This window comes from Chinchilla lanigera, unplaced genomic scaffold, assembly GCF_000276665.1.
Source record: "Chinchilla lanigera isolate Chin_1 unplaced genomic scaffold, ChiLan1.0 scaffold00052, whole genome shotgun sequence".
NCBI lineage: Eukaryota > Metazoa > Chordata > Mammalia > Rodentia > Chinchillidae > Chinchilla > Chinchilla lanigera.
The window spans coordinates 8,604,257-8,628,908 of NW_004955453.1; the positions used below are offsets into that span (position 1 = coordinate 8,604,257).

The 24,652-nt window shown below is 40.2% G+C and overlaps 1 protein-coding gene across 1 annotated transcript in view; it reads right to left on the minus strand.

Annotated features, from left to right (window-relative positions):
- Positions 1-24,652, minus strand: part of Nyap2 (neuronal tyrosine-phosphorylated phosphoinositide-3-kinase adaptor 2) — a 273,570-nt gene that overhangs the window by 18,409 nt on the left and 230,509 nt on the right. The window lies entirely within an intron of this gene.

The window sequence follows — 24,652 nt, forward strand, 5'->3', positions numbered from 1 at the left end:
AACCATGGTTTAGCCTTACAAAGAAAATAGGATTTATGATTTTGCTTTTTACAACTTTATGCCTAAAAATTTTTGCTCTGGGAAAGTAAAAATGGCTGTATACTAAATGGGAGAGATTTTTTTCCAACAAAGAACATACAACAAATTTTCATGACAGAAACAATTTCAGCTATTAACTGACTAAATTAAGTGGAATAAAAACAAACTTCTGAGCAAGTTTCCAGTTTAACTTATTTTTACTTTTTTTGGAGATACGTAGGGCTTAACTAGGTAGTCCAGATGGGCTAGAACTCACTATGTAGCACAGGTTGGGTTCTAGTCACATTTACCTGCCTCAGCCTCCCAAGTGCAGTACTAGAGTAACAGGTTTACACTATGATACCTGAGCCCTTTAGAGGTAATTTATGTGTTTATGAGTAAGAATATTTTTAAATATAGGACCTTAAAAAAATATTCCCTGAAGGAACAAATAGTAACACAATCTAAAATTCAACTACAGCAAGTATATTGATGCTTTTCACAAAATATTTTCCCTTAATCACTTGCATCAGCATTAATTTAAACTTTGATTTCATTATTGAGTGCTGTTTTTCAGTCATGTATATGGACTTGACCACAGATAAAGAAGGGAGAGTCATCTTCTAGTAAATGTTTGCTTCATCCCTACAAAGAGGGGATTCCTAGACAAACATTATTTTAATTCTCAAAGAATATTACTTAGTAATAATTGTTGGAGCAGCTGCATACAAGTAGTGTTATGATAACTTTTTTTGTTTGTTTGGTTTTTTTTTTGTTTTTTTTTCTGGTATCAGGAACCGAACTCATGACCTTGCACTTGCCAGGCAGGTGCTGTGCCACTGAGCTAAATCCCCAGCCCCCGATAACTTTCAATTGAGCTGGAGAAGTACATATACAATGTATGTGTTTCCCAGTATGAGCATAACTACATAGGGCGAAACACACTGACTGGCACAATGCTGTAACTCCCTCTACCCATCTAGGTCTGGTTAGGCAGGATGACAGAGGCCAATCTGTGGAAAGCAAACATGCCTGGGCCTCCAGTTGGACTGAGTATAAATGGTACAATGCTTAAAAGTTTCAGCCCATGTGAAAAAAGAAAATCAAAAGATTTCATTTAGAGAACAGAAGTAAAAGCAGTGGTCGGGGGGGGGTGCGGAGCAGGCCTCAGCCAGGCTGAAAATGCAAGGTTTTGGGCAGGTTCTGAAATCAGAGAAAGATGGCAATAATGAACCAGTGCGAACTTGTCTCCATATTCTTTAAATAGACTTGTCTTTAGAATTCCACGTAGAATTCATTGCATCTCAGTACTGGAGCAGAGCGGCAGTTACCGTTTTTCCTTGCATTGGTGATAAAACTAATCATGGAGTTAGAAAATATTGTTTGGATTCTGACTTCTATCAAAGTGAGAAAGTACTCATTCCCCTTAACCTTGTCAGCCTCCACAGGCACTGGGACGTACATCTCCCTGATCTAAATAAATTTTCTTTTATTCTGTAATTCAAGTCTCAACCACATTGGTCTAAAGTCTGAGGCCTTGCTCCTTTGTCAGAACCAGCACTTGCGTCCCAGGAAAGGCAAAGAACACTTGGAATTTTGCCCATAAATTAATGAGACTTTTATAATGGATTTCTTCAAAAGAGGTTGGGCCATTTTTCTCTCTAACCATAATTATCCAGGTCTTTACGGGGTTCTGAAAAGACAGGAAAAATGAACTTTATATGAAAAACCCCAAATCAGCTGCAAGCAAGCAGTTTACTTGCAGCCCCTAATCTACCAGCCAAGAATTCAACAGGTAACCCTTGCTTTCTCTACCTCTTTCCCATTTCCCATACTATTTGCACACTAAACAAGACGACACTCTGCAAAGTGCCTAAACATGGGGCAACAGGCCCACTTCCCTGTCTGAGAAAACTGTGCAGTGTGCAAGACCTGCTGGACTGTGAGACCAAACAGGAGCTTCCATTCAAGCCTCGACTCAAAGTCTTAGAGTCTAAAAATGTTCTGTAATTTGCTCAAGTACAAATAGCCAGAAAGATTTGCTTATTAAGTGGTGATTCACGTTTTTACCACATAAGCTGGTTTTACAACATCGTTTCCATATCAACGCTCACAAGCAGCTTCGGGAGTTGTGACAGATGTATTCTTTCAGACTGAAATGATGAAGTTTTTACCTATAAGATGGCTCTGTCTCCCCAAGACCTCTCAGCACCCACTTTTCAAAGGATTGCGTGTGTGCCATGATTTTATCCTCATGTACAGATAAAGATAGACCTAGGTCAGAAGCAGAGCACAGATGAGAATAAACACAATAAACTTCTTGCTGGAGACACTCCCAGACTGGGCCTGTGCCTGTGAGTGGTATACTATCCTAGTTCAAAGCCACTGTGACATCTCCCACCATGGTACCTTTCAGTTGGATGCTTCAGAAGTAAGAGAGTCAAGGGAAGGGTAATTCTTGGAAAGGTAACAGGGAGAGCAAAGTAGGGGGAAGTGGCTGTCACTACATGGGTTTCATTCTGAGGCGCTACATTCGTTATTGATTTCCAGCAATGTCAGTGGCTCCCATAGACAGCACAGCATTAGGCTGACACAACCTCAGTTGGCACTGAAACACATGGCTCCTATGGAAACATCTATGTTCATGATCTCATTTCCTGCAATTCTCTTATGAGAACTATGGGTTCTTTCCAGTTTGTAGGAGACTCAAATTGAGAGATGATGTCTTTCAACCAAGACACATCTCATTCCAGACATGCAGCAGGTCTCCTACTTTTGAATCCCTGAGGAATCATTTGTGATGGCTATTTGGGTCCAACTTCCAAGAGTCTGAATAGGTGACCAATATCATGTCAAAGCCATGCTTTTATAAACACTGCAATGACAAATACAGTTCCTTCCAGTATTAATCAAGACCCAGACTTATAAACCACTCATAAACAAAATACATGCAAGAGCCAGGGATATAGCTCAGTAGCACAAGTGCCTGCCTGGCAAGCGCAAGTTCCTGAGTTCAATTCCCAGTACAAAAAAAAAAATGTAAATAAGTAAATAAAATAAAATAAAATATATGCAAGAGAAAAAATGAAAACTAGGACAAGAGAGAAACAAAAAAAATACAGGTGTTTTCTAAGAGTCTGTAGCTAGCTGGAAGAAGTATTCAGTTAATGTTGAATCATCCAAAAAGTCCCTATTACTCTCTGATTTAATCTCTTCTTCCTTGTTTCAGCAGTTTTTCCCATGGCTCTTCATAGCTACCAAAACAAAGATAATTCCAAAGGCATTTGCTACATTCTGGTAAGATAATTCATGCATCGCTCATGAAAAACCTTACTCATTGTTGTACTTGGGAAATAATAAGGATCTTTACTTTAATAGTCTTATTATTCCTTGGACTCTCTTCCTCAAAACCAATAGAAAATGAACTTTCTCTAATGATATGAATATAAATTGTTTTCTAAGTAGGCAGAAGTGGAACGTTTAATGATCAGATGACTTGCACCTTTTAATAAGCATCAAAGAACAACAAGGACTAGAGCATATTTCTTTGCAGCAATAATAGTAACTGATGTGCTAAAAAGAACTCATGCAATGATTCTCATAAATCGAGAACACACAGTATGTGAGGTGCTCTTCCAAGTGCTTTACATAGGTGAATCCCATTCACTGTTTCTCACACCAGCCTTCAAGGTTGATATGGTGATATTCACTATATAGAAGAACTATGGCTCTGTGAAACACACACCCAAAGAACATGAGATAATCAATGGTTGTAATGAAAATCCAAGCCCAAGTGAGCTAACTCAGCCTCTTTTTAAAATGTAATATCACATGGCTTTGCCTCTGCACTGGTTATGCAAAGATAATGAGATCACATATGTTCTATCCAATGTATTGACCTAAGTTCCTGGAAAATAGCTTGTGATCAGGAAGAGTTCTTCTTTCTTTTACCACTGCTCATATCAAGTAACCAAGGACTGGAGAAGATACCTCACTTATCCAAAGGAATCCCCAGGTCAAACTCCAGAATCTGTGAAGTTCTGCTGCTTCTCTCTGAATGGAGGAAGCACCAGTAATACCTAAGATTACAGTCACTTCTGGGGGTATCTTCTCTCCTTCTGCACTATGCCTACTAACATGACTCATGCCTGATGCCTACAGTCATTATTTATTGAGGGCCTGTGCCCTTGTGGTTTCACGTGGCCTCATGACTCCCTGGCTGTGTCTCTCACAAGAAAGAGAGGCAGAAGGATCAAAATCTTTCACACAAGATCTTCTGTCTTCCTCTGCTCTCTTCCGTCTGCCCCAGATTTCACAAAAGTCTCAGTTTCACAGAAATGGCAAAGCCACAGGTGGGGAAGAGTGCAGGTCTGTCCAACAATTCATCCACGAGGAATATCTTTAATTAGATTGTGTATGCTGCAGTAGTTTTTAAAGAAAATACTAAAGTTTTGAGCTGTGCTTGTTATAACAGCTGTGACATTTACCTACCTAATGCACAATCGCACACCTAAAACACAGATAACGTGTAAGGAAATATACAGCTTTTGGATCATTTACTTTTTATAGGACTGTAGTTAGCTATAGAGTAGAATAACTTAAAATGATACTCTCCAATAATTTACATCTTTTGTTTGTTTGGTGGTACTGGGGAGTGAACCCATTACTTTTGCACTGAACTACAGATTCAAAAAAAATTTTTTTTTGAGGTATATTTTCCTACATCGTAGACTGGGCTCAAATTTTAGATCCTTCTGTCTCAGCCACTTATAGTGCTGGAATTATAGCCATGCACTACCATATCCAATTTATATCTTATCTTAAAAATATTCCTGTGAATGGATAAATAATTACTTATGGGAATGTTATGCAATAAAAGTAAAGAGGTTACCTCTGTATACATAATCAATAAGTATAATACATGTACACATATATGCAATGTGTGGATTCAGAATTACTAAACAAACAAAACCCTAACTTTTAACAAACAATAGTCCATTTCCAATTTACAAAAAATAGAATTGCAATGGAAGGGACATTGGGAAGTTATGGACTTCCTCAGCTTTCCCTTTTATTAAATAAAAATATTTGTTTCTGTTATAATTTGATTGACTAAGTTTAATAAGGTATATTATATCCTTGTAATAAAGTTTTATAAGATGCTATTGTCTGTCATTTCAAAGTTTCCTCTTACCATAAAATTCTTGGAATTGAAAAGAAGTAAACTTGAGAAAACTGTGCTTGAGAACACTAGAAAAGTTCAAATTTTTGGAGTGGGAGTGTACCTCAGTGATTAAGCCCTTTCAGTGCATGCAGGAGGCTCTTTAAAAACATGCAAGTTACTGCCAATACAGCCATACCTCAGCTGTTGAATGGGTCCAAGCTTGAATATTTCACCCCTCCAACAGCAAATTTCAAAACAAAAATCTCGCTGTTCATGACCTTGCTTGATAGTCAACAAAACTCCAGCTTGAAAAAACCTGTACATGCCAAGAGTGAGTCATGCTTCGCATCTCCTGGCAGACACAAAGGGCTGACGCTTCTAAGCACTGCTCTTGCCCAGGCGATATATAGGGCTTGCATTTGTGCCTTAAAACATTGCTCATTCTCTTTTGCACTTTATTCTTGTAAAATATGGTAACCATGGCTCCAAAGGAAAGTAATGACACCAGCAGTGAAGCATAGTGGAAAACTATGAGAACCACGGTAGCATTAAAGAAAGAAATCATTATGAAATTTATTAAAGTTCTGGAAAAATGAATTTTTAAATGTAGTTGTTGGCTTCATAACCAATTATTTGGTTTTCCATTATTTCTCACAGGAAAAGTATGTTCAGCTCTCAAACTGTTCGGTGTTTGAGTATGAATTGGGAATGAATTGAGTTCGACAACCAAGATACCACTGTATGACAACGGATAGAACAGTACCGTGTATGTCAGTCATGGTAGGACAGAATTTACTTTCTAAATATATTGCAACCTCTTAATGTGTATAATAAACCCCCAAATCAACTACATACAGTACTCTCTACTGGTAATCTTTTACAAGGTAGGGCTTTCAAAAATGCAGAGCTTTACTTATACTTCTACATTTGAGCAGCTCTTTATTTCTAGCCAGAGAGGTCTTTGTTTTACATGGAAGCGATTTCTTTGGCCGAACTGCATAGAAACCACTTTTAGAGCTTCTATTGCCCTGGTGGCTTGAAGCACTTGTAGCAAGCAAAGGACTCTACCGATCGCGCCAAGTACTCACTGAGGTGCTGACTCAAGGAGATACACCAAGAGGAGAATTGGGCACTCTCTGTGCGGCAAACACGGAACTACTCAGTGGCTGTGCAGGTCATTTCATCTAATCTTTTAGAGCTGTGTGAACATATTTACTACAACAGTTGTGAATATTTTACATTGCAGGTGAGGGAAATGAAGTTTCAGAGCGAGGCTGCAGAGAGCAGAAAGAGGGAAGCCCACGCTGGGTGATTCTAAGAGCCGCCATCTTGCCACGTGCTATCGCAGTCCTTCAAAATAAGAGATGAAAGACCATAGTGACGTAGATTTTGAAAAGAAAAAAATGTACGACCCTAGCAATGCCACTTTGAAAGTGAAAGTATATTATCAGTGCGTTCGCGGCACTTTAAAAATTTGTAGTAATTTTATTAGATGACAAATCAAATTGGATGATAATCAGATGCTGTCAGGAAGATCACAGACAACATGTTCAGCAATGCAGGGATTCTCTGCATCATAATTTATAATCAGTGCAAAATTCTAACTCTGGTATAGGTTTTTCTAGGATCAGGATTTCAAATTATACAATGTTAATATTTTCTTTTCTACCTTTTTTCCCTCTGAAATAAAGTACTTGCTGTTTTAAAGCATTCCTGAAAAGTGAGAACATGCCTCCCAAAGCAACTGTAATTATGTCCATTCTTGTTAAGCTCCATTTTTCCCCTGAAGAACACTGGCCAAGTTATTCACCCAATATATTTAATATCTTTCTCTTTGTTGGAATAGGTATGAAATAATGTACTCATTGCCCTTGGAGGATTGAGCAGCGATAAGAAAACCAGTGAGACTGTCAATCCATTTTATCATAAATCACCACTATCCCATACAGTTTAGGACTATAATTACAGCTTCTCTTAATTACTACAATTTTTCAGATAAGGCACCTGAGTCAGAGAGGTTAAATAATTTGTTCACAGAACTCAGCAAGGGGATAATTGAGCCAGGATTAAGCCCAGAGATTCCACACATCTGCACATTTACATCTAATCTTACCACTTCATGAGCAACGCGTCTCCTAAATTACTGTATTCCAGCTGGGCTTTCTCTGAGCCTCTTCATCTTAGCTCATAGCTTGTACAATGCAGTTCAAACACACAACACATTCAGGAATGACACACATTGTCCTTAGTTTTAATCTCTTCCATAAATGTTACATATTAAAGGAAAGGTCTCCTCCTTCCCAGGAAATTTTAGAAAAAGAGAGAAAGAACTTGACCTCCAAAGATAGGGCCATTAATTTCTTCTGAGTTTTCAGTAGAGCAATGGAAACTCTCCCACCACTAAGAGCGGTGAAGAATCACTAATGTAACATTTATGGGTTATGGAAAAAACATTTGCCAAAGGATTAGCGAAGGCAGTAATGGATAATCATTCTACTCTGGAAATTAAGGAATCCCATCATTTCTTTCCTGCTCACATAAAAAATGTGGGTTTGCTCCTCACTTTGCTGGCCCATGATGTAGTCTAAAATCATTATGCCATTAGAACTATAACTCTTAAATTATACCCCTCCTTCCTTGGTGCAGTATTAGGGGTTGAACCCACGTCCTCATGTTCACTAGCTAATTGCTGTACCACTAAGCTACATTCCCAGCCCTTAATTTTTTAAGGCAGGATCTCATAAAGTTGCCTAAGTTGGCTGCAAGCTTGTGATTCTCCTGCCTTACCCTCCAGAGGAGAAGTAGCTGAGATAGTGGATGTGAACCCCCATGCCTCCTACTGTGCCTTTTATGAATTCCCTGAATTCTGATGACCCTTGGACTCTTTGCAAAAAATCAACCAATCTTCCCAACATTCTAAATGTGACCAAACATAACCTCCGGCTCTCTCTGCATATGGCTCCCAGGAGAATCTGAAAATAGATTCTCAGATTCAGAACACGCAATGAAACATATGTCCCAATTTTCAATTGACAGACAACAAATACTGGTCTCAAATCTCCAAAGTGAACAGTCAGCAGAGATCATGGGCACAGGGCAGTGTTTCTAGACAGATGCATCAGGTGCTGACCCCCCTCGGGTGTTTCTCTAGCGTCTCCGATAACCACTGCTGCAATGTGAGGCCTGGCTCCCCTTTGCTTGCTGACCAGTCACAGCCCCAAGGGGCAAATATGAGAACTAATACTTCCTATCAGTGTCCCCGAACACGGTAACCCTTCCCACATCCTAACAAAGAACCCAGATAAACTGCTCATAAACACTTCCGAGAAGGGCTAGTAAACGCCAGACTATTTTTAAATGAATGTCACAAAATATTTGCAAACACCAGAATTTATTATATGACCTTCTTAAGAAGACAGTATGTGTGAACATGACACCTCAGAATGCATTTAAGCCCCTACGTCCAAACAGCTTAAGTGAATACATATTCCTAACCCCTAGTTGTCTGAATTGGATGCTCTGTAAGACCACAGTCTCCTCATCAGAATCTCGCTAGGAGAAATTCTTCTCTCTCTACCGGCACCTCTCAAAGTGAAATCTTATTACTGAAACTCTTGGACACAAGCTGCGTGAGTTCACCTGACTTCTCACCTCTCAATGGGATCCTCTGCCCACTGCTCTGAAGATTTGTGAACATCAGTTATGCTGCCCAGCTGGACCAGGAAACAGAGCCTGCTTGTCATTGTGCCCAACACAATAGGAAGACAGAGAACAGTTGGTAGTGAGAACAGAGAGGGCCGAAGACGCCTTTGGCCTTTTACCCTCCCCTCCAGGGAAGAGCTGCTAGGAGTAATACTGCTGGAGGGTCAGACTCTTCTTGTTTCATCTCTCAAAGGAGATTCCGCTTCCCAACTATCCTGCAGGGCTCATTATTGCCCATTAGTACCAGAATCCTATTACAAAGAAGGTTACATGACCATTAATTCGATTCACAAATGCCCGGTGTAATGGCCTTAGAAAAAAGAAGTATAGTTTGTCTCTGACAAAGAGCAATAACCTAAGAGCTGTATTTATTTTTCTAAAGATATTATTGTAAATAATCCAAAGAAATTTTAGAAGTATTGATTTCAATTCAGGTCTCTATCATTGCAAAACATATGCTGAAGAATAAATTACCGCTTGATACTTCCAAAGTATGTGTTGAAAACCAACGTATTGTAGAATGCTATTACACTGGCACCTGCCTGAAACCCCCACTCAGAATTTTAAGAAAACAGAACGCTTATTTCCCAGCAAGGAGAAAAACTAAGGCAATAGCACCACTTCGTGGCAATGTAAGGCTATACAAATTATACTTAGGGCATTTTTTAAGGGTCTTTTTTAGAATTTTTCTATAGAATCATGTTGAAAAGTTCAAAAGACTAGCACACCTTTCCTTTCATTCTGGCAAAACCATATTTGGAAATCTATTGTGGTTTTAAGATCTCCAAAGGAAAAATTACATTACCTCTCCCTTTGAGACATCCCCGGGTTTTACCTTTAGGTTTAACAAAAATACACTATACAATCACATTCACCTGTTTGCTCTGCTGTTCCTGATTCTTTGGTTTAGATAAGAAGCAGATGGTCTCTGTCCTCCCTATTCCTTGGTGTCTGTAACACACCAGCAGAAGCATGGAAAGGGGACCAGGGTGAAGTTGATTTTGTGTGGAAGAACTCATCATGGGTATCTATATTAGCTTTCAGTGTAAGTCCAGCAAATACTCGGATCAGAAAGAGACTGAGTGCCTCAGAGTGTGCAAAGGGAATTTCTTCATGGGAAGAGTGTATCACCTTGTCCACATATAACATGAATTTCTGTGGCTTCTGTATGTATTCACACAAGCCACAACACTCTTCATAGGATATTTCAAGCAGCTCAAAGTTCTTGAATAACAGCATCTTTTAATTTAATCTGTTCATTTTCACATGTCGTCAGATGTGACACAAAAATTTAAAACACTTTTTCTCTTTACTTTTTCTCTTTAAAGTTTAGGATAACTGTTCCTTTTTATTGTTAAACTGAAAGCAACTTAGCACTGTCACCATTTCTGCACATTGAATATTAATGAAAATGCTGGGAATTTCTTGTTACTCACTTTAGCACATCCCAATGACAAATTTAGTCAAATACTGAACAAACCAAACTCTTCCCAGCACATTCTGTACCCATGATTTCCTAGTGCTGGTTATCATTTTTCAGATTCCTCTCCCCTACTAAAAGGTTATTTCATTATTTTTACTTATTACTTTATTAACATTACTTTTATCACCTGCATTAAAAATGCAAGTTTTTATTCTAGATGAGGCTTATTTCATAATTTATAAAAGATAGATTTGCCTGGTTTGTCCACAGGACAACGTGAAAGGATGAGTTAAACATGATGCTATTTTACATATGGTAGGTAAAGGTGTGATGTGCAGACTTATTTGAGGGGCTTTAATTTTGAAGAAGTACAAGATAATATAAGACAAATTTACATTCTGTAGTGACTTTTGATCTCTAAAATGCAGGACAGAGACTCACGGAAAATAATAACTAGCATTCATGCCCTGAAGGCATGCGCCACACGTTTTGTTTCTGAAGGTGTTAAATACAGGATGTGTAAAACAATTAACTGTGTATTCCTTCCTAAAACATTACTATAAATTAAATAAGAGTAACAAACTCATTTTTTCAGTTTCTTGGTATCCAAACTATACCTTATTGTATGTAATCTATAGTTAATGCATATGCAATCTATTTTAAACTAAAATTACTCAGTGAAGAAGGTGGGGACACTAACTGAGAAACAATGATTTTTTAAAAATTTATTCTTGTCTAACTCTGTGTTAAACTTGTGACTGTCCATTGATTTCTAGTCCAAAACAATGGCATCACATTAACGTTGGAGGGTCTCTCTCCCCCTCTAGCGGTGGCCAGTGGCACAGGAAATTTGCAGAATGAATTTGCTCTGCAATACTCATGAAGGCTGGACTGCAGCTTCTGCATATAGGAAAGAGCAAGGCACCGAGAGAAGAGAGGGGTTCAAGTTCCAGATCGGCCATTAGAAAGAATGCGAATTTGAGATTTCATTTGACCTTTTGTTATCAGTTCTTTTCATCTGACATAGAGTAATTTGTAGGACTGTTGTGACTGATCCCAAGAGGGAAAAGTTAGGCCATATTTATTTAGACGTTGATAAGACACAATAATGCTTTGTTTGATTTTTCTGTAGACAACTCAAGACATATGAGATATTTTATCAACGGATGGGTCCTCTGGGAGACAAACTCTCAGGCAGTCTCTATGACACTTGTCTCCTGGGGCAAAGATCATCTATGGGAGCAAAACAGCCTCCACGGCGTGCTCAGCCCTTACTTCCCCGTAATGAAGGAAATTGACGTCATGCGCCATGGGGTTTTTTACGGAAGTCTCCACTAACATGTGCGGTCTTCTGCTGAACCAGTTTAACGCAAATCTACTCACAAGGGAATTTTCAGAAAAATCAAAAGGGCTAGACATTCTGGAGAACAGTAAAACTACTCTGAACCCTAAACATGCCAGTATCTTCGAAAACTAGTGAAATTGGAAGATATCTACAACTGAAGCAGATCTTTTGAAAAAAGAAATTGTGATGACTAGATGTAATGTATAACCCTTCCTGGGATGCTGGACTGAAAAGCATTGTGGGGTAAAAGTTTGAAAATGAGCTTTATGTTAGTCCATAGAATTGGAGCATGGAAAATGACTGGGCCACTTGTAGAGTTTGTTCTTTTAGAATAATAATTTTGGTCTTAGAAGATATACATTCAAATAGTCGGAAATGAAGCGACGATAAAAATGTTTGTGTTTATTAGCATACACATCGTTATCACCTTCCAATTTCCCTGTCATTGGGAAATAAAGAAAATCAAGCCAATGAATGTTGTTAGGTGTTTATCCATTTTAGAGTTTTTCAGGGTAACAGTGTCTCCCTTTGTAATGCGAATTGTGTAGGGCAAAGCCCCCCCCCTCCATTCAACCTGCAGGCTGATGTGTACACGTGACCTCAGGAAACCCGGATGTGAATCACAGTCAGCAAGCTCTTCCGCATATGGTCTGCTGGCAGTCGTAGTTGGTTCCATTTCCCCTTCGGGAGAGTGGGAGCAACAGCGATCATACCCAGGATTAGTCATTCTCCAGCAGCTTTCCTCTTGTTCTTCATTCCGTTATAATGTTGGCCCCAATCTTTCAGACATCACCATTTGGTTCTCTTGTGATGTTCATTTGCTTACATTTTGCTGACAAATTATATGTCTTCAGGCGCCCCACATTTTTGCACATCTTAACCCTGCCTGTATTGGCCATGTACCCTCTCTTATTAAAAAGTCCATCACATGCCGATTCCTCCTTCTGTAACAGCCTACTTGGCCACTGTCAGTGGCCTCCCACACACCGGCAGTTAATCCCTCTGTCTTGTGATTAGGCTCTTCTTAATTACGTTGAATTGCAAGTGTGTGCTCACATACATGCACGCACACACACCTGTCCCCTATACTGTTTGTGCGTGCACACACACACACACACACACACACACACCTCTGTCGTCTCTCCAAAGTTGACAGTCCTTTGAACACAGTTTGAATCAAGCATCTTGTAAACTTCTTCACCTATCAGACACCTGGTGCTTTAGCAAGAGAGCAGTGAGTGTTTGTTGACTGACTATATGAAAGCTATCTGCAAGCTGTAGCATACAAATGTGAATAGTACAAACTGCAAAGGACTGTTAAAAGTGTCAGTTATAAGTGGCTGATAGTGCAAGAGAAGTTGAGCTAACCAAAAGCTACTGGGCACAAAGTATAATAACTTTGCATAAGGTGGGTGGTTCTAGAATACGGAGGCTTTGGAAAGAGAACAAATTAGACGGATCAAAAATTAATTTTACCCCCACTACCTTTTTGCCCAGGGCACAGTGGCTGGCACTTAGAGTTGCTGCACACCAGGCGGCTGCCCAAGCAGCATCAGGACCACTGCGCCCGGCACTCTCTGCTTGCTCCTCAGCTGCAGCCACACCACGCAAAGAAGGAAGAGCTAAGAAGGAAGAGCAAGGTGAGTGGAAGCATGGGGAGGAGGGAGGACGTGATCTGTGCTCCCCGGCCCAGCCCTGGGCCTCTCTCCTCAGCAGTTTTTATTTTCTCCACTTCAGTGACAAGTACCGAAATCCTTCAAGCTCAGACCCGCAAGATTCCTGCTAGTTTACAAGAGCCAGGGAAGGGAGAAGTGCTGCCCTCTTCTGGTTGATTAAGCAAATTATCAAACACCTCCTCTGCCAGTTGCTCAGTCATATTACAACACACTGCTGTGCCTCACACACAGAAAGCCCGCAGGACCGCAGAGAGAGACTGAATTCGAGTGACCGCCACGACGAACAGCTACTGGTCATTGAGCGCTTTCACATTTACATTGAGTGTTTTGCCTCTGCATTTACATTTAGTTCCAGGAATATTTTACAAATTCTTCAGGCATGTGAGAAGCACTAAATCATCTAACCGGCAAGTCTTTATGTGTTGAGGGCTGATACTCAGTAAATCTAGGGCAGAACAATAGAAAAAAGAGAAAAAAGACAGAGAAAACAGCATAGTCTCAACAAACTTATGCAAACTTTTGTAAACAAAAAATCCAAGTAAAGTTCAATAAAATTTATGAATCGTTGTATAAATTTTGTGTTTTTAAAGGTAAAACTCTATATTGAATTATGGAGATAAAGGATTCATAATCACCCCTTTTCTCAGGTACTATAAAAATCTTAATTCACCGAAGTTAATATTCAACTCAAAATAGGTAATAGAATCATTTAAGAATAGAATGTGTTTCTGGAATATTTCTCATGATCCTGTATTGTTTTTCCCATTGATAAAGCTTCCTTGTTTAAAAAAACAGAAATGACTTTTAAGAAGTAGAATAAAGATTTCTCTTTCATTGTGACTTGTGTTATTGTTACTTGCCAGTGGTACTTGGATTTAAGTTCTCTTTCCTAACTTCTCTCTTATCTGCAGGAAGCAGGTAAAACTAGTTAACTAAGTAGAGAGGAGGGGCATATGTGATGAGTGTGTGCAAAGGCATCTGTTGGGAGACCAAATACCTCTGCAAATTACTGTAACAACTTTACAATAACATGCGTATCTATTCCCATTCTTATCATTAATTTATTCATCCAATATGTACAAGTTGAAAATATGCATTCTAATCTCACCTCTCAGGAAGCCTATAGCATACTTTAAACAATGATAGGCAGCCTTTATGGAAGCAAAAGAGGTGCTCCAGTAAAAATGAAATAGTAGGTCTGTGGTCAAATATATATTGGAGAAATCCCTCTCTTTCTCTCTCTCTCTTCCTCTCTCTCTCTCTCTCTCTCTCTCTCTCTCTCTCTCTCTCTCTCCTACCACACATCTGTGAATTAAAAACTATGATAGTAGAAGAATTCACTAAACTTTCCCAGACTTCTTTTCTGAGTGATACAATCGAAGATAACATTGTTAGATGATGTTTCCACTTGCCACAAAAATTAGGTCATCTATGATTATGCTTCACAAATAAAAGGGAAGGAAGGAGAAGTGGGAAGTGCACCTGGGAGGGCTGGAACAGCCATGCAGACAGGGGAACACACTGGACTCCAGATGGAAGAGTAAGAGTTTGGTTACAGTCCAGCACGAGGAAGAAAGTTCCAAGGGGGAAGAGTTAGGCAACTCTTGGAGGCATCCTTGGAGCAATTAGAAATGAGGAACAAGGGTGGAGGGTGTGTGGGCTGGCATGAGGTGTAACAAGGGGGAGATGGCGGGTGGTAGATGATGAACTTGAGCAGGAAGGTCAAACCAGGTCACACAGAGCGTCAGTGTCCATGCAGGGCAGGGTGTCTTGCACCCTACAGACAGAATTGTGCACTGGAAATGTCAGCACACAATCACTCCCATGTCGCTGTGAAGAATGGATTGGGGATAGAAAGTGAAACTAGAGAGACGGAGAGGTGGGCAATGGGTCAGAGGCGCTGGCCATCCTAAGACTTCATAGTCACCTTGCAGGATAAGTAGGACTCAAGAGAAAAAAGTCCAAATAACAGCTGCTGGGCTGGCCACAGTCACTCTCTTGCTTTCCTGTCTGATGCTTAGCTTGTTTCCCCTGTGATCTTAGAGGTGAGAGACAGTGCTTTGCATCTCTTCATTCAAACAAAATGGTAAAAGGAGCCTACGTGTTGAATAGATGAGTGACTAAAAATAAGCATTTGGTTTTAGCCATTCTAGTCTCAAATATGTTTTCTTATCCATTATCTCATTTCTCATGGATGCAGAAATCAAAATACTTGGAAATTCCACAAGGCCTACACTCAGCTGTAATGGGTGTGAGGGCCTGAGTGCTGCTAGGGTCCCTTGCTTCATTAGTTAGGCATATGTTAGACAAGTGACAGCACAGATTGGGTTCCTACCTGGTGCATACCACAAATAATAAGCACCTTGCCTCTGTTGGCTTCTACTAAAAAGCTTCTACCCCTTTTATATGCAAAGTTGACCGAGTTGGGTAGGATTACTCTTGACACCTTTGAGTCCTTCAAATAACTTTCTCATTTCCTAAGAACCAAGTCATTAAATGTAGCATTCCAAAACCCAAACACCACCCCTGTCAAGTAGCTGACAACTGGGATTATTAACTAGCTCTAATGCAACATCCGCTTTAGAAAACAAATGCTTTGAAGTGACAGGGTGGTTATTTTTGCACCTTTCAAGTGTCTGTTCACCGGATTGCTGTGGAAACCCAGAATCCAGATAAAGGTTGGTGCATAGATGGCTGTCTCTGGCGTGTTGTGAGTTAAATCTACACCAGTATTCTACCAGCTCGTATTCATGAGGCAGGTGTAATAGGTGTGTATGTATGTGTGTGTGTGCACGTGCGCTCATGCATGCATGCGCATGGAGGGGTGTTTTCTTTTCAGAAAGCAGAGAGGATTAGATGTGCTAGATGGTTTATGTTCACAGACATGCACATATCGACACACATTTGTGCACATGCATACAGCAGCATGGTTGACTTCTCACACTTGTCCATGGTCCACAACAGAATGCTTCAACTGTCAATTGACATTTCGCTTTCTCCTAGGAGTCACATTCCCAAACGCATCTCACTCTTGGGAGTGTTACTCATAGGTGGAAACTTGCTTAGTTGAAGTCCTAGTTGCATTCATCCTCTCCTCTTTTAATCTAGAACAGGTGAGGACCGGAGGGTGACTGGAAAACCAAAGCATGACTGAACAGATGAGGGAAAGTGAAGAGAGCAAATGCCTAAGGCAGAGGTTTAGTGGACAGGTCCACCTGGGCTTGGTGGATAGAGTCACCCTCCTGTGAGTAAAGCTTCTTACCTGCTGTAAGACCTTCAACAAGTAATAGCAACTCTCTAGCCTCAGTTTCCTCACTAGTGACTGCTATGGTTTACATCCACGATGCCTACAAAGCCTCATGTTCCCATAGGCGGGACTTTTGGAAGAAGATTGGATCATGGAAAGCTAATAGCGGACTCGCTCTTAGGAGGCGGGGCCTACTAGAGGAGGCAGGTTGACAGGGGCAGGACTGGTAAGGTGTAGCTATCTCCCTTACTGTTCCTTTTTCTCTTGCTGCTTCTTGTCCACCAAGACAAAAGCAGCTTTTCGTCCACTACACCCCTTAGCTATGCCTTCCTGTCTTGGAGCCTGCAGACTATGGGATGAAAATGTGAGCCAAAACACACCCTCCTCCTTTAAATTGTGGGTGCTGGACATTGTGTCTCAGTGACAAGGCAGAGACTAGAATAGCGACCTAGGGCTCGTACACCTACTTCAGTTATGCAATGAGAATCAAATTTGACGATATAGTGTTATTAAGCACATAACTAGCTGTCCACACGTGCTATTTTAGAAATCTGTTTTTACTTGCAGAAGAGTATTCAGCTTGAAAGATAGTTTCATTTTCAGCACAAAATGCACGTCTCCAGCAGATGAACTGGGTGAAGAAATTAAAGATCGCTATGCTTTGGAAGGAAGGCATTCACTGTGTGAATCTATTTATTACTCTAAGTACTGCAACTATAAGCCAACAGTAATATCACATTACCTTTATTCTTAATCCAGCTATAAATTTTAAAGATGGATTTATTTGGAAAGACTCTTACGATACATGTTTCAAAGATAATAATGGCGAACAAAATAAATCAATAAAGGAATTTTTTCATTCATTCAATTAAGATTTTTCTGCTCTTTTTCTTTTTAGTCTGCAAAATAGAGGTAACAGTCCTTCCCGGAGACTCGCGTTGTATTAAGGAAATTACAATGTACCGGAGATGTCATAAATCCTAATGAAAGGGTTGCCTCTATTCATAAATAATGCATAGCACTTCAAGATCACTTGATGTGATTCATTATTTCCTTCTCCCAGAAGCATTTTAAACGTTATGTTTAAAAGTTAGACAAACAATTCGTCTTCTTGTCCATAAGCAAACCATTTTGTTCAATTCCATTACTACTTTGAAAGGCCAACTACAGCTTGCAATAAGCCCCTCAGCTACTAGGGGGCACCAAAAATCCACCTAATACTTGGGCTATTTCCCCCACAAGCTGAATGTGAAGCCGGACAATGATTTCAATAGTTAAATGGATATATTTTACAATGTGCATGATTGTGGACTAGAAAACTATGGTCTGGTGAAGCGGTAGGTTTACATAACCTCAGGTGTGTTTGAAACACATGACTGTTATGGAAACATCTGTTTTTATGTTTTTATTTCCTGCAATTCTCTTACAAAAACTATGTCCAAAAAAAAAAAAAAAAATGTGTCCTCTGGCTCTGCACCTTGTCCTGATCCCAGCAGACAGTATTGTCCTATATGGTCTTAACACTTTCATTGGATCTGCTCAAATAAGAGAATAAGTAGCACTAGGGGATAGGCCAGCTGGAATTTTTGAAATGATGGCTGTAGTGGATTTCTGCTTACTTTGCTTTCAAACCACACGTGAGATCTACAAGCCAAGAAAAACGACAAGTATAGGCTCCCTACTAGATAGTATGTAATGAAATACTGTACCTAATTTCTCATTGATGAGAGAAGGGACAATTAACATAGATCAAGTGATATACCAAGAACAGGGTAGAGGAAATTCACCCCTCTCAGGTACTGCAATAAAGACAAGCATTGTCTGTAAAAAAAAATTTTAAATATATAATAAAAGTGATTAAAAATCTCTCTCCTTTTTAGGATCACCATTAACAGTTCTCTGTAAGACTGGTAATACCGGTAAGGAGTAAATCAATTCCTCTATGCCCACCCCACTGAAGTAGCTGAAGTGACTCCTTCCCTTAGAATTATCCAGCAAGTAGAAAAGTTGACTTTTTGGAAGAAAGAACTACTTGCTATAAGGGAAAGGAAAAAGAATCAATTCAGAATTTTTCCAGCAGCTAGTGTCTACCTTGGCCTTTTTGTACACATTATTTCATTAATTCTCAACAACATCTATACTAGGAAACCATCTTTATTTTATAGATGAGAACCCAGACTCAGAAAACTTACAGTGCTAAGGTACACAGGTGCTAATTTGTACAGCCAGAATTCTAACCAATTTTTACTTCTTTAAATCTCAAGCTTTTATTCAGCTCTTAGACTCTGACTCAGATCGAGACTCTGACACCTAATATGTACAAAACCTTGGACACAGCATGTAACCCCATTTTGGCATCCTTAGTTGGCATCCTCAGGTGGGATGGCAATCGCAGCCATAAGATGTATTCTGATGTGGATATGATCAGAGCATGTTCCTGCAAACAGGATTCGGACACAAAAGACACATGATTGTCATGCAAACTTCACCTAAGAACCTAACTTTTGTCTCTTCTCTGCATTAAAAAATGCTGGGTTGTATACTCTTGCTACTTGACACTTTTACCTATAGCCCTGGTACATTCAGTTGACAGCTCGGACCCCTGATGCTATGGTATGAAGAACACATGCGAGTAGCAGGGACTCCAGGGTCAGGTGAAGACACCCTCAGAGTCCACTGAGACCAGGTTTCAACACTGTTGTCAATTGGTTCAAGATTTCATAGAGAACATCACCTCCTTTGCTGCACACTCATACTCCAAGAGGACAAATCATCTGATTGGAGGAAGGATGAGATGTTTTATTTCATTCCACTCAAAAATGGAGTTCCTGAGAGGATGGTTATGAGACTATAGGATTTTAAAAAGCCATCCGCTAGTATCCTTTTTCTTAACCTATGTAAAAGTTCATAAACATGCACTGGGCAAATGGTATGTCAAAGTTACTCATCCCATACTGCAGATGGTTATAAAATACAGTCTGAATTCCTGCTGTCTGATTTCTTCTTGTGAATGTACCAGTCAAATAATTCTAATTTCACTTCACATATTACTGGATTAGCTACTATTTGAAGATAATAGCAATTTTTTTCTTCCTTTAAATATGACATTAATTAAAGCTTACAGGGAGCTCCACAAAAATACACTTTTAAAAGCCAATCAGACAGGATTGCAGAGAGCACACAGAAGATTATGGATTTTTGTACTTGCATTATTTTAATGTAACTACACTATATACATGGCAACAATCCATTAGACCTGGTTATTCTTATTTGTGACCTGAATTTATATCACAATTCATGGGCCTAAAGACAAACTTCAAAAAATATCACTGTAGCAAATAAACATTTTTGCAACATAATCTTGGTTAACAAAACACTTTATTTTGCAATTTCAAGTTAGAACAGATAGACATGGCTTCGACATGGTGCTGGCTTTGTGTGATAAACTTAGCGAACACTTTTTCAGTCTCTCTATTGGGTTTTTCCATATTTACAAATCCATGTTAGACTGACCTCAGTCCACAGTGAAGTCAATGATTGGAGCCATTTATAAAGGCCGCACCACAGCCAGATGGAAAGAAAGCTGGTGGTGGGAAGCTGTGTATTAAGGGCGTGACTTTGGCTTTCACTGGGGGGGCTATCATGTCCTGTTTTTTGCTTTTTCTCTACCTCTAACTTGCGATGTAACCCTATGTACACAATCAAATCAGCTGTGTGAAAAGCACAGATGGGACAGAGCATTTTCTCAGTTCAGCTCTGATAGGATAGCCTAGAGTGCGACAAAGTCTTACAAACAACACCAGCAAAGGGAAAAGTGCTTAATCCTTGAGCAAGAGAAGGCAGAGAAGGAGTCCTTTTGTCACACTGTGCCCCAGTGCCACACGGTCCCCACCACGTATTCTGTGGTGCTTCCTTTTCCAACACTATTCTCTCCCACCTGCCACAAAAACCTGAGCACTTTCTAGATTATAAATACCTGAAAATGTACCCAACTGATGAGATAAAACTTCCTAAGACAGAAGTCCTCAGCCTAACAAGTGGGGAGTTGAAACTAGAGAGGCTCACCTTGGCCGAAGCAGTCACATCCTTGCTATGGGCAACCTGAAAATCCTAGAAAGAAAAGGAGATTGAAGCTTCTCTATTTTCAAGTATTGATTTGTTTATTAACTTCACTTTCAATTTTTTTTTTTTTTTTGTTTTGTTTTCCCGTACCAGGAATTGAACTCACGACCTTGCACTTTGCACTTGCCAGGCAGGAGCTGTGCCGCTGAACTAAATCCCCAGCCCCCTTAACTTCACTTTCAGAGCTGTTTTAAGTGCCCAGCAAAATTGAGAGGAAAGTTCAGAGATGTCTCATATTGCCTTGAGGTTTTGCTTTTGTCTTTCTACTTGCTCCTACTAAAAGTGGAATTAAATGAGGACACAGCCTTCCAGGGTTAGGGGCCCGGGGCGAGCACTGAGTGGATGAAATCAGATTTGATACCCAGAATATTTCTCTATTGGACCTTCTTTTGTCTTTAGTCTTCCTCTGCTCAAACCCAGGAGAAAAAGGAAGGCCAGAAGTCCTTGAAAAGCAGCAAGGGTCTTTTCAGTGTTTTAAGGCAGAGCATTGCAGAAACTTTCACAAGTCAATGATACCACTGCTTTGGAACATTAAGGACCAAGAACAGGGACCAAATCTGATCACATGAGAAAAACACTTTTCCAAGCCTTTGTAGGAAGGCCCTTTATAAAGGTAGATACTCAATAACTCAGCAAAAAGCTCAGTTGGGCACCGCACCATCTGACATGGGAGCAACATCTCAGGACCAGGTGCAATCCTTGTGAAGGAACTCACCTCAGTCCTTTCACCTTACTGTTGTGTGCACAGATCCCAAGTCCTTGTTTGAATCAACTGTCCTTCTTTATTTAAAACATTATTTAGGAAACCTTTTTGACTTTTGGGCATGTCCAGAAACACAATAGGGACACACGTCCAGCTCTGGAGAGATACCTGGCATGTTCTTTCATTATCCCAGAACACTGGCCAGATGCTGATGTGCAGACACTACGGGCCCCGGGAGAGAAAACCGCTCTGGCAGAGGCAGCCTGGGCAGGCGCTCATTTTGCTCAGGTCACCTCCCAAGGGAGAGATGCTTGGAGCTTGGGGAGAGGCAAGAGGCCCGCAGTCCACAAGAATAAACATCTGATAAGCAAGCCTGAGGGGCACGCAGAGGGGACTGGGGCTTCCTGATCTAAGTAATATCCTTTCAGCATTAAAAAGGGCAAGTTCCTGTCACAGGCAGGGCAGATACATGTGTCCCATCACAGAGAGACCATGGGACACGAGATGCCCACTCAGGAGGTGAAGGTGGCTCTGTGTGCAGATTTCTGAAGAGATCCTGGTCTGTCAGACTGAAAATATATGACCCTCCCCACAGTCAAAGGTGACTAGAGATATTCAGAATGAACACCTTAGGAAAAATGTGAGGTTTCCGTTATACACTTGGGCCATTCGTGATGTGTGGGAGTTCCAGAGTGTGTGTGCATGGGTGTGAACTTGTGTAGATACGTGTAGTGGAGGGTGTGGCCCTCATCTCCTTCATTCCCAGGAAAACTGGTCCAAATATTTCTTCAGAACATTTTCTGAGGGAGCTGCATGTCACAGAGGAGATATATTCTAGCTGTTCCTATCTCTCTATCTCTTTATCTTTCTCTCTCTCTCTCTCTCTCTCTCTCTCTCTCTCTCTCTCTCTCTCGATCTATCTATTCATTTACTCATTCATTCATTTTTATTTATTTTTTCAGTATTGAAGATTGAACCCAGGAACTATGCCCTGAGCTCCCTCATCCCTGCTTTTTACATTTTTGAGACAGATTCTCACTAAGTCACTAAGTTGCCCAGGCTGGGCTTAAGTATGAGATCCTCTGCCTCAGTCTCCCAGAGCACTGGCAAGTTAGATGTGAACCACCATGCCTATCAACTCTAGCTTCTCCACTGCTAAAGGAAGCATGGTTTTATTGGGAATGAGTATCAGCTGCTGCTTCCCCTACTTCAATGGCCAGAAGACATTGACACCATCCCCAGTGGGGTCGCTTCTCAGGCAGCACTGCAGGAATCACAGGAATTCCCACAGCTGTCTAAATCTTTCACATCTCTTTCTTCTTAACACATACAAGGCATTCTCCTCTGTTACAGAGGAAGAAATAAAAAGTGGCATGTGCTCTGAGTTCAATAGATGGCTTTTGTACAGCTTTACTTTCATAAGTGAGATAGTAACTTTCTAATGACAGGCATGGAAGTTCAGTTTGATTTCCAAAGTCTTTCTTTATGACACATTTAGACATTGTGATTGTATTGCAAAAAAATTCCATGAAAATGACTCTAACTGTCCAATGTTTAGTCAGTTTACTTAAGAGTAAATTAAGAAAGAATAGAGTAGAATTTTCACTTCAGAGTTTCAGAATAGAAAGTGTGGTGGAACTCATTCTAACTGCAGAAACTCTTATTTCTCTCTTAGCTTTACATTTTGTCTTATGTACCTTCCACTTACAGTCAGTAACATAATTTATTTGTATAGGTCTTATGCTTGTTGATGCCAAAGCAGATTGCAAAGTCAAGCAACAGTAACCTTCCCCTTTTGTTGTTCTAGAGATTCTGAGGATGGTCAGTGGCCACTGGTCTTAGACTCCAGTTCAGTGGTGGTTGGGCGCTTTGGGCCACCTTCTTCCATCTGTGCTGGCAATGTCTAAGCCTTCTTCTCCATTTCCTAGGGCCGTGATCATCGATGGACAAGCACCCCTAGAACTGTTCCAGCCGTTGGAGCTGACTTTTCTTTATTTAAATAGATCACATAGTTTTTCCAATGACTTCCTAGTTAGAAATCTATGCATCTCCTATTAGGAATTGTGAAATAAATCTGCTATATAACATCACATGATTGCTCTTGAACATCACATGATTTCTTTTCTAGGAAAAACCAAAGTATAAATAAATTAAAGTGAAAAATACAACACTGATAATTGCAAGCAGGGAGTCAGATCCTCTGCAAATGGGAAAGAGACCAAGACAAGGAGGAGTGGCGAGGAAAAGGAGGGGAAGGGGATGTGAAAGGAAAGAACATGCGTCGTGCATACGGAGCCGCTCTTCTGATGAATGTGATCGTGGTGCTGTGTACACCTGTACTAATAGAAAATTAAGAATAAAAATAAAGAATTCTGGGCTTTAAGAACTGCTTGAGATAGCTACAACATAAGGGCTCATTTACAGGAAAAATAAAATTAAAAAAAAAAAAAAGAATGGCTTGAGATCCTAATTCTGGAAAAAGGCTTTTATAAGTGACCAGAGTGATTGTCCGGTAACGCTGTGTGGACCATCCTAGAGGACTTTGCACATCCACTCTTGGGTTCAGCAGATCTGTCTTTCATCACTGCCTTCCCTGCCTAGGCACAGGGTGGTGTCATTCCGGCCGTAATTTAGAGACAAATCGGTCACTGCGATGGCTGAGCTCACAGAAATTACATGAGAAGGTTTTCATTAAGCATTTTTTACTTCAACTCGCTACTAAGTCACCTGAATTCACAGAAAGGTTCATCGGGGCCATGCTGACCCGTCTATCTCCAGAAATCACACAAAAAAGTTCACTACAACTTATCAGAAACCACCGAGAAGCCCAGAAGGTAGATTCTCATTCAGAGCCCTGAGAGCCATCAACAATCTGAAGCTGTAGTATGATTTCTATTTCTATTGCTAGGTAAGGAGATTAACAGCACACAAAAGGTGTGAGTGCTTGTCTCACATCACTGTGTTTTGAAGAATCAAAAATATCCCACCAGCTCAGCAAAGAGTTATGTGTGAAGGTAAAAAGAATGTACTTTGCCTCTCTGTTCTGGAAGTTTGCCCCAGAAACCTTCTTTCCTTGAAAGTTGAAGGATTTTAGGTGAAATCATCATTAAAGCTAATTAGCTAAAAGCAAAACACAACACATAAAATCTTTCTGAGACCCTAAGGGCAATGGTGGTGAACCTATGGCATACATGTCATCTGTTTTTCTTGTAACACAGAAGATTTTAATATATGAGTTGTTTTTTCTAAACT